The sequence below is a fragment of the Cynocephalus volans genome, chromosome 3 (genome assembly GCF_027409185.1).
Source record: "Cynocephalus volans isolate mCynVol1 chromosome 3, mCynVol1.pri, whole genome shotgun sequence".
NCBI classification, from domain to species: Eukaryota; Metazoa; Chordata; class Mammalia; order Dermoptera; family Cynocephalidae; genus Cynocephalus; species Cynocephalus volans.
In genome coordinates this window covers 106163662-106177931 of record NC_084462.1, presented here as the reverse complement: position 1 = coordinate 106177931, position 14270 = coordinate 106163662, and the positions used below count along the sequence as shown (strand labels likewise).

Below are 14270 nucleotides of genomic sequence, written 5' to 3'. Positions count from 1 at the left end.
TAGCAGTGACTAGGGCTCTGCTTTGGTCCCATGTCTCCTGTTAACAGGGAATTAATGAAGGAAACAAAAAGGAATTTTAGGGACAGACTTGAGAGAACATGTTCATGTTAGCTGTGTCTTACACAGCTAAGGAAACCGGGGGCCAAACCTTAGTTATTTTAGGATAAGAAATCTGAATAATATTTAAATATATGTCAGTTATATTTTTGGTTTAATTTTTTATTAGTTTTGATTTTATTTGATTAGTAATTTTCCTTTAAAAATTTACAACTTGTCTTCTCTGAACTAGATATCTCCAAAGTCCATACCGCCAACATCTTGCCTGTGTTAGCGCATCAGTTTCCATCTGCTTCACTCTTACCTCTTGATAAGGCATTCTCTGCATTATAGCCAGAGTGATCTTTTAAAAACCCAGATCAGATATTGTCAACCTCTTCTAATGGCTTCCATTTGCATCATGACTCCTTTTCTGCCTATCTCTCTAGCCTCATCTCCTATCACTCCTCTGCTGTGGTAAGCCACTAGTGACCTTTCAGCCTTCTTACAGTTATTTATTTTTTGGGTGGCTTGCTTGTATGGGGATCTGAACCCTTGACATTGGTGTTAGCAACACCGTGCTCTAACCAACTGATCTAACTGGCAGCCCTATTTCAGCTCTTTAAGCATGCCTTACTGATTCCTAATTTGGCACCTTTCTTTCTGCTCTCTTTTCTTTCTGCCTGGAGCCTTCTTTTCAAATTCTAGTGGTTGTCTCTCATTCTTTGGGCCGTAACTAAAGTGCTGCACAAGTCTAAAAGGTCTTCCCTGATCATCTGGTCTAAAGTGGGTTCTCACTCATTTTTTCTCTCAATAATGTTATTCTGTTTTATTTTCTTCACAGCATTTATATCTATTTGAGTGTGTGTTCACTTGTATACTTTCTATTTCATAATAGACCCATCCTACCACCACGTATAATTTAAAAATAGACTTTATGAAGTCAGGGACCTTGTCTATTTCATCACTGCTGTTTCCTAAGCTTCACAGAACAGGAATTGGGCGGGGGTGGGGGGACAAGCAAAAGGTGAAAACTGGGCAGGAGTGGGAAGGTGAAGACTTGGGGTCAGCTGCTTAGCTTTCCTGTCTTCCTGGACTAACCCTCACGAGTTCTTCTTTGTCCATTGGAGGGTATTTGCAAGTGGAAGATACACAGGACAGAATTAAAAACAAATGTGAGACATCTTCTGGATCAGATGTAGGTTGATTGCACTAGGAAAGTCTTGAGGAAGCATGGTTGGGAGAGGGACTTCCAGAAAGGCTCATTTACGGGCTTTGTTGATGAACAAACTCTTTTTTTTTTTTTAAGATGACCGGTAAGGGGATCTTACCTCTTGGTGTTGTCAGCACCACACTCACGCAGTGAGCTAACCGGCCATCCCTATATGGGATCCAAACCTGTGGCCTTGGTGTTATCAGCACCACACTCTCCTGAGTGAGCCACGGGCTGGCCCTGATGTACAAACTCTTATATAGTTGTAACCAATGTGGAAATTCAGTTTTATGTTCTGGTTTTCTTCATGTAACATTGCCATATACATTTCCATGCATCAATATAATTTTTGCATATGTTGTCTTCAGTTAAAGCATCAAGTAGTTGTCCATCATTCATTTAGTCACTCTAAATTTTAGGGAGTTTGTATTATTTTTAACTTTTCTCTATTATACAAAGAAGCAGTATAAACAGATTTGTATAGATTTACTCCTCCCCCACCTTGAATGGGGAACTCGACAGCTGAAGTCAACCCCTACCCTCAGTCTTCAGATCTGCCAAGCAGGTGGGTAAAAGTTGGTCTCCAGTTTCCTGACATCTCCTTTTCTGTGCTCATTGTGTACCTCCAGATCTCTGCCCATGTTACATCACCCATAAGACCCCTGTTAAAAAACTTTCTATGTGCTGTGCCATGCCTCCAAATGCTTCCAAGTCAAACCCAGCACCTAAGTGGTTGATTTCAAGTAATTATGTGTTACATCATTTTGCTTTATTTCTGCCAAAGGATATTTGAACTTAAAATGAAGAGTTTGGAACCCCACAGAATCTGTAATTGTGGAATATAACATTCCTAATTCCACTAACATAACTTTACCTTCCCACCATGAACACATATGTTTACAAACATACACACACGTATACTTCCAGGCAAGCATTCTGATGTGCTGAACAGTTTTTTGTTTTGCCTTAAGAGTTTGTTTTTTTTTTAAGCTACTCTACTTAGTAAAATGTAGCCTGAAAGCTCCAAGATTGGCCAAGGAGGAAAAGTCCCGATTGAGATTGGAGAGTCAACCACAGTCTCTGAATTTTACTTTTTCCCGGAGTATATTTTGCTGAATTCTTCTGCCACCACCACACTGGCCTCAGCCCTGCTTCCCTTTTACAGTTTTTCCAGAATGTAATGGGAGATGCTCCCCAAGTAAGAAGAATAACCCACCCAGAGGCAGTGCTGTGCAGAGGCAGGAGAGTGCTGAAGAGAGATATAGGTCTTGGTTCAATTCCAGTGGCATCATTGCCATCTGCATGCCATTGAGCCTGAACCTTGGCTACTTCATCATCAGTAGACTCCCTCCCAGAAAAATCTAAAAGGTCCAGAAAAATCAACAAAGATGAACATCCCAAAATGCAGCCACCAAAGCCAAATGCGCAGTGTAAATGAAAACGTTGAAGAAAATGAACTAGTCTTTCAGTGTCAATGTGAGTTTTAAAATGTGCCTTTTGCTGCCAGCAAAGAATATTCAGAGGACCACTTGGCTTTTTAAAATTTATGTTCTCTATGTTAAAGCTGTAAATCAGAAGCCCAGTTCTTCCTTAAGCTTTTGTGTTTAACTCACAAAGAAATAAATTCTGATAATCACTTTAAAGGATTTTATTTGGTGACTGTTTCGTCCCATTTATGAATGTAGTTAATGAAAGTCTTTAAACATTAAAAAATATATTTTATGAATTTAATATATTCCGTGTCCTTATAAAGTACTTTAGTCATCTGAGCTAACCAACAAAACATTCCTAAATACCTAGAAACTCTTGTAAATCTAACAATTTATAAATAGGGTGACACAATTTTTATGTTTCCTTAAATGTTTCAAAACTAATTTTAAAGGAAAGTTTCATTTCAAATCGTGCATATTTTAATTACAATTTAAGTCTAATCTGTTCTTCTAACAGACTAAATCCTCTTAAACACTACAAATACATAAAATACAAAATATGTACAAATATCCTTGATACAAACATATTAATGCTATGTGTTTGAATCTTTGAAATATTTCTATTCTTAATTCTAATTTTTCTGGATATTAAAACATACTTACCTACTAGGAAGTAATCCCAAATGGCTGGGGAGTCTCTTCCCAAGTGAATTTTTGGAAACACTTTCTCAGTGTCTGAGAGAGCATATCCAGCTGAAACTTCGTCCCAAAGCTTTTAGGCAGCTCTTTTCAGGCCCCCGACTGCCCCACTGAGCCCTGTTGTATGGGTGCTGTGTCATTACTCCCCAAATGGGCCAGTTTTATAGCCCATGGCCCCTAGATTCAAATTACACTCCATCTAATTCTTCAGCCTACACACGGAAGTCAGGAACTCCTACCCAGGTTGCTACACTACTTGTTTGGATATAGTTAGTCTACTTAAGGATTCATTCCATTCTGAATTCTTTCTGTACTCTTCCCAGATTCTGGGGCCACAGAATCTATTATTTATTTTGTTTTTTGTTTTTGGTGGCTGGCTGATACTGAGGATCTGAACCCTTGACCTTAGTGTTGTAACACTGTGCTCTAACCAACTGAGCTAACCAGCAAGCTCAGGGGCCACAACTCTTACACGTATTGAATGATTGAATTCTCCTCGTGTTGCTTGACTCTGGTTATAGACCTAATGTTATGACAGAGATGTACAACCAGAAGGTTAACATTAAACAGAATAAACACTAGGTCAGGATGAATGAAACCCTAGGGGAGGTGGGAGGAAAATGTTATGGAATACCCGTTTGTTTTTTTTCTTCTCTTCTTACTGTTTAGCAGTGTTTTATATACTATTTATTCTTACCTCCTAAACAAGATAATGAATCCATGATTGCACCAGCCTAGGTGTGTTTGCCTAGCTCCAAATCACAGCCCCCTCCAAGGCCATACATAGCGTGTTTTGGGTACATGTTAGGAATCCAATGCAATTTAGACAAAAGAAAATGAAAAACCCAAGAACTTTTGTGCCCTCTTGAGGCAGTACCTCGAATAGGTGGGTAATTACTGGAAAAATAAACAAACAAAAAAGAATGAGTTGACACAGCTGTCCCTTAGATTAGGACCTTGAATGATTATGATCTTTACACTAGCCAAGACTGAGAAATTATAGGGCAGGGGCAAGTTTGGAAGGTAAGTATGCTATGACTTTAGTTCAGAGTATTTTGTTTGAGATGACTGCAGGACACCGAGGGGGCTAGTAACAGTAGGTTGATGGACATAATGTGCCTGGACCTTGGGAGATCTGGGCTGGGGTTATGACTGCGGGAGCAGGTAAGTGGCAATAGAAGCCATGGAACTAAGTCACCCAAGGAGAGTACAATGTGAGAAGAAAAGAGCTCTAAGAATAGAACCCTGAGAAACTCCACATTTAAGGTGCAGACACAGGAAGTGGAGTCTGCCAACGACACTGGGAAGTCGTTGGAAGAGTAGGAGACTGTTGTTTCTCTTTTACTTCAAGTATATCTTCCCTGGCCATAAGCACAGGGGTGGGCAACACAGTGGTAGTGGTGGGCAGAGTGTGGTGTGGAGGGGCCACCTGGAAGTTGTGAGGGAAACTATAGTTAGAGTGCGATGGATGGTGTGGTAGGCTTCAGTGAGCTCTGTTTGTAGAAAGCATGAAAGGGAGCTGGGAGTTGGAATTTCCGGATTCTGTGCTTTCTCTGTCACTTCGCATTTCACCAAATGTCCTTTCCATATTCTGAGTCATAGTTTGTGTAGGAAAATCTCTTTTCAAATATGTGAAGGGAGGTTTGAGGAGGAAGCAGAGATGGTAGAGGGATGAAGAGGATGTGCCCTACTGTTTAGTGTGTGTGTGTGCTGTGTATACACATGCACATGTGTATGTGTCCCTGTGTATGTGTATGTGCATGGGCGTGTATATATGTGTGTTGTATGTTAGTTTGTATGTGTGTATGTGTGTATAATATGTGTATGTTTTTCACTGTGTGAATATCTATCAACATAACTACAGAATTGAGAACAAGCACTGAGAAACTTTTATGGCAATTTAACAGACTTAAACTCTGGTTTTATGATAACTGAAACTAGTAATAAAAAATCAGGGCTCATATTTTCTGTATGTTCTATTTCATTTTCTGGTAATTCATTTTATTGTATTTTATGAAAGTATTGGTCTCTGGCAGATTGCTTATAAACTTGTCCCTTCACCAGTTAGTTAGAGAGGCACTGATTAGGACCAGATCAAGATTCTTGGTAGGTCCTGATTTTGAAATTCCTAAGGGAGGGAAATTCACTTCAGAAGGCTGAGGCCCCTGCTCTGGGTCATACCAATGAAGTGCAAACTCAGGTCTTGAGCTCAAACAAGAAGGTCAGTTCTCAGATACGGCTGGCATTCCAGGCTCAGCCCTTTCTTCCTCTCCTTCCTCCCTTTCACATGAGATGGGACCACCAGACAGCTCTCAAGGGATGGATGACAGAATCATGTCCAATCCTTCAAGACCACCTGCTCAGGGTACTGCCCTCCTTCTGGCATGCAGAGCAGGGGAAGCTGAAGCCTCATGAAGATAAGAAGGTGTTTAGGGGCCTCTGAGTGGGAGCTCTAAACCTCCCTACTCGCCCCCCTGACAGTAACACACACTCAATCAGAACAGCAGAGCCTTTTATTTCAGCACAGTCAGACACATTCCTTTGCCCAACCCAAGGAACCCAGAATGGATTCTCCTGCCCTCCTGTAGATAATCACCCCTGCCTTGGGTCCCTCTGAACTGTCCAACCATAGCCTTTACGAGGCCCTAACTTATTTTGCACTTTTAACTTTATATTCTTCTTTAAGAGGTTCTCCAAAATTACCTAAGACATAAGCCTCACAAAAGCTGGATCACTCTTTGCTGAGACCCTGAATGCTTGACTTTGGAAAGGCCATGCCATACCACACACTGAGAAAGCAGAGTAAGTAGCAGTGAAGGGCTAAAGAGAATAAGCCCTCCTTCCTCATAATTCGGAGCATCCTTAAAGCCTCCCAAGGACTCAAGAGTATGTGAGGTTGGGTGTGTGGGAGGGAAATGGTATTTGCCAAAGGGGTAAGGATTAGTAAAGAGCTCAAGGGAGGAAATGCAGCAGCAGCGTAGAGTCTGCAGAGCTCGATGGAGGTAGGGGCAAGGGGGCACCAGGCCTTAGACCACACTATCCAATTGCACAGTGCACAGGAATTAGTGGGTACCCCAGGCCCCCCTTCTGTTGTGAAAGGTCACATGCCACTCTGTAAGTCACATTCAGGTGCTTCTCCTTGTATCTGCCGTCAGGTGCTTCCCTGAGATGAGCTGACACAGGGTCATGGACATGGGCCCGTGGCTCTGGTGGCAGTTTTTGTTTATTCTTGCAGGCTGTGGTGGGGGTCTTGCAGGTGTTGGCTACACTGGAGAAGGATTTATCAGGAATGTTTGGGGCCTTTGCAGCATTTTCCATGCTTATCGATCCTGCCCATTGCTGACTTGCATGGGTCAGGTTTGCACTGCATGTGATGAGTTTCAAACCACTGGGATGAGGTCATGTGCTTGGGCTTGGCACTGACTTGGATCTTGGTCACCCACAGCCCCACAGCAGGAGCAGCAGTGGGGGGCGGGGGCAGAATCCTGCTCTGGCTGGTGCCATCTCTCTCAGGAGGAGAGTGCAACAGAGGGGAGGGGTAGGCAGGTGAGTAGGTCATCATGAGGGAGCCCTGCTAGTCCTTCTAAGACTTTTACACCCTGAGTCAATTATTACAGGGCTCCTGCAGTCCAAGATATTTAACACCACTGGTATTTTACTGTTCAGCCTCAGCAGAGATAATATGCCTTCAATAAATACTTATATTGTTTATTCCTCACAATAGTCTATGAAGTGAATATGATTGCCTTTTATATGTATGTGTATGGACAAAATGAGACTCAGAAATGTTAAGGGAATTCCCCATGATCACACAGCTAGAGAATGTCAAATACAGGATTTTAATCAAGGCCTCTCAGCTTCCAAAGATTCTGTTTTTTCCACACTCCCATGTTTCTTTTTTGAAACTCTGAGAAGTAATCACGAAAAGAAACTAATCTTAAGAAAAATAGTTCAAGGGTCCCTACTATCCCAGGCTAGCTTAGGTGTTCCTGAAAGTGTTGATATGAATGTTGTAGAGTCAGGCTAATTCCTCTCCATTCTATGGCTCAGTTTCTCACTGAAGCTAGAAAAAAATGGTCACTTCTAGTAAGGAAATCACTGCTCTAGCTAGCAAAGCAGTATAGTGAGTTGGGTTCTTTTCGTGCCTGACATTTTGCTCTTTTGGAGCATGTCTTGGAATGATAGAGGGTCAAAGCTGGAAAAGACCTTAGAGATCATCTCAAATGACTCCCTCATTTCACAGATGAAGGAGCTCAAGTTCCTGAAAGGGCAAGTGCCCTTCCCAAGGCTGCTGAGAGTGGCAGAGTGAGGGCTAGGAGCTTCCTGACTTTCAACCCATCTCTTTGGTCCAGCGTCAAGCTGAAAAGGGAAGGTGAAAGAGTTTCCCACAGAAGCAGAGCTCAGTGAGTGTGTCTCTGTTTATGGTTTTAGGTGGTACATGCACACTGCCTTAAATAATTCTCTTCTAACCCTTTTCATAACATTTAGGAGAAAATCTCCTCTTAGTTCAAGAAGGTGAATTCTTTTATACTTTCTAACATTTGTTTCTCCTCCTATTCAATGGAGATGACAGGCCTCAGGCCGAGTCTTCAGCTGAAAATATCTGAATAGAATTTTTAAAAATTGGATGACATTTATTATATTTATTTTTAATTCTATTTATTAACACTAGAATTTTTTGAAAGATGGCATTACACAGTTTCATTTTCAAATAATTATTTGAGTTAAATGAGTAAATAAATACACAAGGGTACCTCAGAAAGTTCATGGAAAGATTTGTATTGTCTTTTAATCCTATTTTTCTACAAACTTTTTGAAGTATCCTCATATATTTAGTAAATTATAATACTGGTGGTAAGTGGATATTGCAAAAAATGTGAAGGGAGAAAGCAAAGGACTGCAGGTGGGGGAACTTGCTCTGCACTATAGCTTCTCAGGTTTCTGCTGGTGTGTTGGGCCCCACCCAGCATCTCAACCTCTTTTTGTGACTTCTCTGCCTTAGAAAAAATTCTCCCCAACATGGCAGAAACCAAAGAGGCTCTTAGGATCTGCATTTCTTTTCTTTTTTCTTTTTTTAAAGATGACTGGTAAGGGGATCTTTTTTTTTTTTTTTTTTTTTTTATTAAAAGATGACCGGTAAGGGGATCTTAACACTTGACTTGGTGTTGTCAGCACCACACTCTCAGAAGTGAGCGAACCGGCCATCCCTATATGGGATCTGAACCCATGGCCTTGGCGCTATCAGCACCACACTCTCCCGAGTGAGCCACGAGCTGGCCCATGGTAAGGGGATCTTCACCTTTGACTTGGTGTTGTCAGCACCATGCTCTCCCAAGTGAGCTAAGCAGCTATCTCTGTACAGGGATCCGAACCCGTGGCCTTGGTGTTATCAGCACCACACTCTCCCAAGTGAGCCATGGTCCAGCCCTAGGATCTGCATTTCTGAATGTGAAATTGCTGAGATATTTGGCCTTCCATCCTAAGATAAAGCCTGGTTCTCCAACAGAACTCAACCTTTCCACAGAGGGGATTCCTTCCTGCACTTCTCCCCACAAAGCAAACAAAACATTGATTTTTTGAACCAAAGAAAACATTACCCAGCAAGCAGTTGACTTGGGCATGGCCCCAGTGAGTGGATCTTTTTTTTCTCCAGGAAGTCGTTTCTCTTTTGCAGGCCCTCAGCTGAGCCTCTCCCATTAGGATGGTGAGATTACGTGATTATTCATTAACAGTAGCAGACCTAAGCTGCGAGGCTTTGGAGTGAGAGGATAGGATGGCAGCAGGGACGGAGGGTTGGTCTAAACATTTCCTGCTGACCAAGACAACTGACCACAGACTTTGCAAGCTCTGAATCCAATTCAGTTGCAAACATGCTTTCCCTCAGGTAGGTGCTGGCCCTGCAGCTGGCCAGCCTTGCTCAGCGAGTTCTACGGAAGGAGTTTCTTTGATTGTGTTTTAATCCTAGTCATTCATCATGAGTTTTCTCAACTGCCACAGCCTCAGGACTGTTTTATCCATTAAGCACTAGAGACTCAGTGTCTAGGGCCTGGGAGGTTTTCAAGGGTCTATAATATTTGAGACTGGAAAAAAATATATTGGCTGTAATACAGGAAAAGTCAAATGCAGAATCAAATTAAAAATATTTACTTACCTGCTACCAAAGTAACATAAAGTTGATTTCTTATATTTTGAAATTTGGCATGTGTAAAAAATTCATTACATTGGAAAATGATCATAGGTTAGATTTTCTCATTTTACAGGAATTCCCAAGTAAGTACCATGACTACAGAAAGAACAGTACCAATCACAAATTACTTGTCAAATAATATCAAAAGTAAAACAAAAAAATGTTCTGATACATTTCTGCAAAAATGATGTTGAATGAGGAGTATATATTTTACATATTCAAAGTGGTGTGGTGAAATGTTAGAGCTTTTAGGAGTATGGTGGTATTGAGTGTAATATTAGCTACTTTACTAAAGGCAGCTAGGATAACATACACACACATACTTAGGGTTTGGGTCAGCACAGGGTTGTACAACAGCCGCAGGAGTAAAGGGATACTAATAGCTATCAGTTAGTGAACATCTAATATGTGATTGGTGCAGTGGTAGGTACTTTGTTAAAGATAACAGCTAGCATTTTAAAAAGTGCTTCATATACCAAGGCATTGTAGTTTGTGTACAATTTTATATACAAAACAGTCTTATGTGTTCCATGTTATTATCTGCATTTTACAGAAAAGGAGAATTGAGGCTAGGGGAGGTTAAGTTCACAAATTTAGTAAGTTGCAAGACCAGGATTAAAAATCAGGTCTGTCTAGCTCCAAAGTTCATGTTGTCCCTCTTTGCCACACTGCTTTCCCATTTACTGATAATTACCTTGTGGGCTGACAGTCAGTGGTCACTGGCCTGGCAGATTAGCCAGTGTTGGCTCTGATTGATCAGTGCCTGTGCCCATCAGATCACAGGTAGATTGAGTGTCACCCCATTTGTCTACTATGTTCTTGACACTGAGCTAAGCAGTGTGTGTGTGTGTCTACAATGTATTCTCCACATGTTCATGTGTTGGAAACTTGATCCCCACTGTAACAGTGTTAAGAGGGTGGGAAATCTGATTATGGTATTTGAAAGGTGGGGCCTTAGAGAGGTGATTGGATCGTGAGGACTGTGCCCTTTTAAATGGATTAGTCCATTCATGGAGTAAAGGTTTGATGGTTTAATGGTTGTCATGATGCGGACTGGTGGTTTTGTAAGGAGAGGACATGAAAGAGCTCTTGCTCCTTTTGCTATCCTTACCATGTGATTTCCTGTGTCACTATGGGACCATGTAGACTATTCCCACTCAAAAGAAGGTCCTCACTAGATGGGCCCCCCTAAATCTTGGGCTTCTCAGTCTCTGAAATTGTAAGAAATAGATTTCATTCTTCATAAATTGCCCAGTTTCAGATATTCTGTAATGAACAACAGAAAATGGACTAGTACAGTGTCTATTGATCAATCTATTTGTTGATCAGTGTATCTAAAAACATCTCCTTGTAGCATACCTTGTAGCATCCTCATGAGTTAGAAATATTTACACTTATTTTACAGATGAGGAAATAATGTTCATATGCAGAGAGTTGAATAATTTGCCCAGAGCAACACAGTAGTGAGTGACAGAGCCAATTTAATCTGACTCCCAAGTTCACACTGTATCCACTATGTCAGGTTGCATTTCAACAGAGTGAAATGCAGCTTTTCTTACTGATTTTGGTTTTACATGAGTACTTCTGGTCAATCCCCAAATTCCTTCTTTGAGATAAATCCAGATCAAATTTAAAATAGTAGAATGGTAAGAATACTGAAGTAGACATTAATAGCCCTAAATTCTCGTCCCACCTCTATCACTAATTAGTTGCATGACTTTGGGCAACATACTTCACTAACTTTACATGAATGCAGTTTCACAGAATACCAAAGCAGGAAGCCACTTCATAGTTCATCTAATCCTATCTCTTGCATGGATCGGAGGTATGTTGTATATTCTTTATGTTCCCAACAAATGGTTTTTGGACTCGAATACCTCCAGTGACATGGATATTCATTACCCACCATGGCAGCCAGTTCTATGGTCTGAAAATTCAACTTTTCTCAAAAACTGGTTTTCCCTTGTAAGGTCTTTGGTTCCCCTTTGTAAGGTTTTTGTTTCTGTTTTTGGCACTTCCAGTTGAAAATATTGGTCCACTTTGACTTTTTCTTCTCCTTTATCCCCATATCAGTTAGCAGGTCAACATACTGAATACTCAGCATGTTTAAAGCACAGGGTGGAGGGGGTTGGGGGGTGGGAAATGTGAGTCACTTAGTCTTATTGGTTTTCTGGTATGTGTTTTTTTCCCTTTCTGCCTCCTGTCTGCATGACTCTCATCATCTCCTGTCTCTTTGCCTTCTCCTTCTCCTGAGTCTAATTGACCATATATAACATTATTGGAAATATCTTGGTAAAATATTCCTTTCCCTACATAATTTATTTCTCTGTTAAAAAATTTCCAGTTGTTCTCTTGTATACAGGGTGACATTTAACCTCACCTACTTGACATCAAAGTCTTCTACTCATCCTATGTCCAATCCACTCATTCTTTACCAATGGCCTCTCCACTTTTCTCCAAACACAAACTATTCTCACAAAATTCTGTCCTAATAGACTGATCTTCCTTTTTGTCTGCAGGATACATTTTGGTCTCTTCAACTTTGCTTCTGTTTTTTCCTCTTACCTGAGAGCCCTCCCTCAAATATTATCCCTCCTTCACAACTCAGCTTGATCACATCAGCGCCATCATGATTACATTCACAGTTCCTGTGCATCTCCAACCCAGACTGATTTCTCCTGAGCATAACCTCTTTCAGCATTAACTCCTGGTATCACTCATTTGGTTCTTAATCATGTACTACCATGTTTTGTTACTTAACTCTTACATGCTTATCCAGCCTTCCCAGTTAGATGGTAAACTCATGGGACAGGATTCAGATTCTTTCATGCTTCTCTATCTCCTTAGTGCTAAGCACCTGGCTAGCTCACAGGGGCACTCATTTACCATGTGGAATTCAATCATAACTCTGGTCCTCTTGGTCTCCTTATCATTTGTAACACAAAGAGTTAGTTTCAGTTGAATAATTTCTAAGATGCCCCTTGGTTCTGACACTGTGAACCAAGAACATCAAAGTGCTAGTAGCCAGACCAGAAGGTAAGGAGAGGCCTGTGGAAGACCATGAAGGTAGTGTGAAAGAAGGAGTGTAGAGAATAAGCAACTATTCCCTGAGACCATTTTTTTTCAGGACACCCTAGGAGGGGTGGGTGAAGGTACCAGAAAAGTCTCTCCAGGTTGCTGGCCTTAAAGGCAGCAGCACCATGAGGGTAGTCTTTGAACCTTCAGGCTTCTCCCTCCAAAGAGCCTCTTGGTGGTGTGAGACCCATGGCCATGAGGTACCCTGGACCCTGGCCTATGAGCTCTGAGCCTCAGAGGTCTGCCACATGAAATTCAGCTGCCACACTTCTTCTGGGAAACCTCACTCTGTTTCCAATGGCTGACCCTGTCTCCTTCTGGGTCCATTTTTCTTTTCTGTATAGCTCTTTGTGGCCTTTTTAGGGTCCCCATTCCCACTACAATCTTGCCTCTGTGAGTAGACAACCTCTTTTGTTCCTGACTCCCAGATTTGCCTTCATGAAGGAAAGGATATAGTCTCCAACTCAACCAGAGCCAAAGCATGTGGCTCCCCTCATGTGTCTGCTGTGGCCTTCGACTTACTGCAACAAGCCTGTGTTGTAGCCTTCAGATTTCCCAGGGATGACAACTACAATCATGATAAAAACAAGCATAACTAACATTTACTGAGAACTTCCTGTGTTTCAGTCACTGTTCCAAGTGCTCTATTTTTGCATTTTTTAGCACATGATCTTCCTACTGCCCTGGCCCCATGACTATCCTATCTTCCTCACCCACCTTTTTTTTTTTTTTTTTAAAGATGACCGGTAAGGGGATCTTAACCCTTGACTTGGTGTGGTCAGCACCACGCTCACCCAGTGAGCGAACCGGCCATCCGTATATGGGATCCGAACCCGGGGCCTTGGTGTTATTAGCACCGCACTCTCCCGAGTGAGCCACGGGCCGGCCCCTCACCCACCTTTTGAAGAGAAATACTGGTCAAAGACAAAAACCCACAGAGAGCAAGTTAAGGAAAATGTCATTAAGGCCAGTATGCTCCTACCTCAGGTGGAAAGTAGATGTGTGCACAGGGTGCACAAAGTCACAAGATAGATGTCTTCCTTCCCAAGTTTACTAAAACTATCCTTATCGGGGTGGGGGGGAGTGTAATTTAAAGCATTATTTTTATAGAAAATAAAATTGTTTGATGGACTATCTTGAAAATTCAATAGATTTTAAATATTTCTACTTTGAAATAATTTTAAATTTATATAAAGATTTCCGAATAGTACACAGAACTCGCCTATATGCCTCTCACCCAGATTTCCCGATTGTTAACATTTCTGAGCTATTTGAGAACAAGTTACAGACATGACGCCCATTACCCCTTAATACTTCAGTGGCTATTTCCTAATTACAAGTACCCTTGCCTACATAGCCACCAAAACCAGGAAATTAGCATTGACCCATTATTACCACAAATGAAAATTTAAGATAGCATATAAAACTTCTATACGCATGCCTAATAACTAAATATTAGTTAGGTGAAAGAAGGAAACTTCAAATAAAGCTCAAGCTCATTGGGCACAGCTTTGGGTGTTTTAATCAATTCTCCACTGCCATTACTAGCACTTCAGGGGAAAGTCTAGGAAGCATTGCTCTGGGGGTTCTAGTGGACCATGAAAATCCAGCTCCGGATATGCCAACTTTG

General features: G+C 41.4%; 1 pseudogene; it reads right to left on the bottom strand.

Moving 5' to 3' along the window:
* Positions 1 to 6414: 6414 nt before the first annotated feature.
* Positions 6415 to 6968, bottom strand: LOC134372659 (ribonuclease 8-like; annotated as a pseudogene).
* Between the last annotated feature and the right edge of the window lie 7302 nt (positions 6969 to 14270).